This window comes from Tenrec ecaudatus, chromosome 14, assembly GCF_050624435.1.
Source record: "Tenrec ecaudatus isolate mTenEca1 chromosome 14, mTenEca1.hap1, whole genome shotgun sequence".
Taxonomy (NCBI): domain Eukaryota; kingdom Metazoa; phylum Chordata; class Mammalia; order Afrosoricida; family Tenrecidae; genus Tenrec; species Tenrec ecaudatus.
Window position 1 is genome coordinate 34047738 of NC_134543.1, and position 4507 is coordinate 34052244.

Consider the following 4507-nt stretch of genomic DNA (forward strand, 5'->3'; position numbering starts at 1 on the left):
CGTTTCTATCACCAAGAATATGTATTCCAAATACTGTTTCTTCTTTTTCCCTCTCCAACTTGTGAAATCTTTCTCCAAAAATTATCAGTGCATCTTGATTGCATGTTTGATCAATTGGCAAGTGAACTCATTGGTAGAAGACTTCAATTCTTTGTCACTAGCTTTAGTGGTTGGTGCTTAAATTTGAAAAGTTGTATTGATTGTATTTCCTTCTATGCAGACAGGCATTATCCTATCACAGAGAGCACTGTTACTTCAAGCAAGATCTTGAAATGTCTTTAAATTATGAAAATCACGTACCGGGACTCACAAAGTGGGGCCCGAGTGGCACTGGAAGGCGCGGGTTACCCTGTGCTCTGTGGACCATGTGCTGCTATGCATGCCTTCAGTGTTTGAAATGCAAATTTGGACAGACTGAGCCATCTGAATGCTTGGCTTGATTAAGCGCCTAGTTAGAATGGTGCTTCAGCAAGTTGGAGTAAACATGCAATCGCTACTTTGGTCTGGGAAGCCGTATGGTTCATCTAGAAGTATCGTAAGGAAAATTGGTACTAATTTATCTCTGATTCAGTGTCCAAGAGTTCAGTTTCAGCTTACCAACAATGAAACAGAATGGAGTCCCAACCATCCAAGAGAGGATGCAGTGGCGTCTTTTGCTGATGTTGGATGGGTAGCCAAAGAAGAAGGAGAGTGTTCAACAAGGCTAAGGACCGAAGTCAGGTCAAGGCCTCCTCTTCACAATGACCTTCCTGTCTTTGAGAAACCCTCCAGCAGGCAGGTGACCTCAACACCCCTGCCTCAAGAAGAGCCTCCACTGACGACTGTGGCCCAGGCGAACGAGGAAGCCATGCAGAAGATCTGTGCTCTGGAGAGTGAGCTTGCTGCCCTCCGGGCCCAGACTGCCAATATCGTGACCCTGCAGGAGCAACAGGCGCTCAGTGCAGGTGACTTAGATGCTGTCACATCCGTTACCACAGCACCATCCATGGTCCCACCATCACCAAGGCCGCCGCCACCTCCTGCCCCCGCTCCCTGTAGCAGGCCTCCACCAAAGTAGATCTGCCATCGATCTGATCAAAGAACGAAGGGGGCAAAAGATCGGTGCTGGGAAGACTCTGGTTAGCAACTGTCCAAAGAAACCTGACATGCCGAACATGCTAGAAGTTCTTAAAGATATGAACAATGTCAAACTTCATTCCGTGAAGAGGTCAGAGCAAGACGTCAAGCCCAAGCCCGTGGACATGACTGACCCCGCTGCCCTCTTTGCTGAGGCTCTGAAAAAGAAATCTGCATGTCGATATCAAACCGAGGTTGACACAATAATTCCAAAGTCTGAATCAGAGACCACCTCAGAAACCGTGGTGTTCGGGCCACACATGTTGAAGTCTACAGGAAAAATGAAGGCTTTAATTGAAAATGTTTCCAGTTCTTAATAGACAGTGAGCTGAGAAAGACTCTTGGGGCTCCGCTGTTGGTGTATTCGGGCTAAATTGGTGGTATAAATCAACACTAGTAAATATCTGACCTTGGCATTCAGTGATCTCCTTCCAAATTTAAATACAGGACTGAGTAGTAACAAAAGCGCACTGGGTTTTTGTTTGCTTTTCATAAGATGGTCAATTCTGGAACTATCCATCATCTAGGTGTATTCAGACATGTCACCATGTTCAGGTTACTCATCTTGAAACCAACTTAAGGGGTTCAGACCATAGGACATTTCTGGATGTTACTGTGAGGTTTTTAATTCGCAAACACTAATTTATCTTTTTTGATGTTTTATATGCATATATTTGGATACGAAGCATCTTAGGTGAAGAGCAGTAATGGCATTGAGAGGGTGCCGCTGTGGTCTTCCCGTGTTTTCAGTGGTGATTTATCATACAATGATGGAACAGCTGGGGTGACTGTAGTTGTTGCCATGAAATATTTAATTTGAGATGGGAATCCCTTGCCTTGAGCAGAGCTCGATATCTCAGATTCTCTCATTTTCTCAGAGCTAGGGGTTTCAGGAGGAGCCAGATGATGTTGGCTGCTAAAGTTCCGTAGTGCTTTTTCATAAAGGGAGATGGAGAACCATGTGAGCCGCGTGTCCATCCATGCCTTTGTGCCGGGGAATTAAATGAAGTTGTTGAATAGTGACGAATCAATTTAGTGGACTAAATCCCTTGTTAAATGAAAAACCAGAATGTACCATCTTTTCTTTGGGTTCAATAAATGGCATAATAACTTGTTCTAAGTTAATAACTTCTAGAAATGTCAGCATAATGCAGTTTACATTTTAAATATTGGCCAGAATATTCGGTTTATAATGAAACATTATCATATAGGCAAAGTAATTCCCCGCAGATCATTGATCCTTGGTCAGGATGTAGTTCCATCGGATTGCCCGCGCGGCATCAACTGCAGATATTGCTGGGGAGCGGGCCACTGCCTCTCTCGTTGGAGACGCCCAAGGGTTAATTCTGGATTGTTTGTAAATGCTGGATCAGTCGTCAGGGTTTTCTGTTTCCAATGAATTCAGCTATAGTTCATGCCAGAATCTCCTACCATGGGTAGATATTTGTATTTATTATTTAAGTCTAGAGAAAAATATTGCTCTTGGGGGAATTAAGTTACTGAAAATATGTGCAATGTTCTCTTTTAAGTTTAACAAAAATTAGTCCGGGTAATTCACATGCTCTGGTTATTTTGCTTAACTTTGAATCGGTGTATTTTACCCATGTAGGTCATGTGCGTTGTGTCTTTTTTGTTGGATACGATGTACATTTTCTGCCTTTAAGAAACGTTCAGACAATTCACCTGACATGCACATGTTGACTTTCTAAAGTTTGTGTTTGTATCAGTATTGGATTTTAGCCAGTTCTTCAATATAAGGAAGTTACTGTTTTAAAATAAAGTGAACTCTTATTTTCCAGGAGATAAAAATTTGTGAAAATCTCTGTGCATTCCATTTCATCTTTAACCATTTCTGGTTCCCCCAATGCACACTTTGTACATGCCAAGTTCCAATGATTAATTTATAATCACAGCTGTTTCTTCTCATTTGATTCCATGTTTTTTCAACAAATGAAGATCCCGAAGGCATTACTCTTGCAGGGTTCCCTCCACCTGTGTCATCATGGCTGACTCTTCTTGGAGAAGGCAGCTCTTCCTCAGTCGGAATTTGAGTACCTTCAGGGCCATCACCTTCATGGGGCACAATTACGTGTCATGTTCTGCGTCTATCTATCTATCAGGTTTTCAGTGTCTGGCAATTTGTAGACGCTCTCCATAGGGTATCTACTGGCTAATTCCTATGAAGCTCCAGGCCTATTACTCTTCTGTGTCTTTTAAAAATCTGAAGTTGTGTTCAAAACTCTAGCTTTGAACGACCCTCTTGGTATTTGAAATACCAGTGACACAGATTTAAACATCACAGCAACACCCAAGCCAACACAGTACACAAATGGACAAACACCAGTATTAGGGAACAAAAGAATCTTTCAACACAACAGAATCAGTCCTCAGTCTCCATTTTAAAAAGATCTTAACAAATAATTTATACACAGAATCATTTTTTCTCTTTCCATGAAGTTCCAAAATTTCAGGAGATGATTATACTCTTGAATTAATTTTATCCCCTTGTAATTATTTTGTCTGAGCTCGTGGCTTCCAGACAGATTGCGCATGAGTAAAATTAACTCTTTAACTCCGTAACCAAGGAAATCTTTTTTGTACAATAACAGCAAGAACCTCCTGTCTTGTGTTTGCCTTCTATTTTAAATCGACACTGTTATTGATTTCTACAAACTAACATATTAAGAATTTAGTAAAAATAAAAGAACCTCGATCTCATCAAAGCAAAAACCTTTAAAAAACTTTCCAATGTTCTTGTCTTTGTGTTATATATATTTCACAGTATGATCCTTCATAAAAATATAAAATCCATGAGCACATTCACTCTAGAGCCAAATGCAAACATACATTCTTTTTTATCTGTGTATTAGTGTAGGCTCCTATTCAGCTGTACCCTGACATTCAACAGCTGACAGTATACATCTAGGTTTACCTTTTATTAACTTTTGCACCCCGACATAATCAGACATTCCATGTACGACAAAACTACTTTCTGTTCATCTTTTAAAAAATGACATCTCTTTAATTCATGTTTCTCTTCTCAAAATCATTTTTCTTTGCATTCTAAAACTACTAATTTAAAAGAACTTTATCTAAAGATGAAACACATTCTGTCATATGTAATTTAATTTACTAAGAAAAATTTATCACTGGCCATGAACCATACGTCATTTCCCTTTTGTGCGCTTCACAAGAGCTGATGTGATGGACAAGACCCTACAGGGCCTTGGGCCACTCCTTCTGTAGGGGGGAATTGGGAAATGATCATCCACTTGAGGCAATACAATATCAAAACAACTCTGGGGAAAACCAATGGACCCCCACAAGAAATGGAAGAAGCTTTCTGGAAATTCAAGCCAAGACCGGGAGAGGGGACCATCTACATTGTGGA

General features: G+C 40.7%; 1 pseudogene; it reads left to right on the plus strand.

Annotated features, from left to right (window-relative positions):
* Positions 1-427: 427 nt before the first annotated feature.
* Positions 428-1541, plus strand: LOC142425913 (mitochondrial fission regulator 1 pseudogene; annotated as a pseudogene).
* Positions 1542-4507: the final 2966 nt, after the last annotated feature.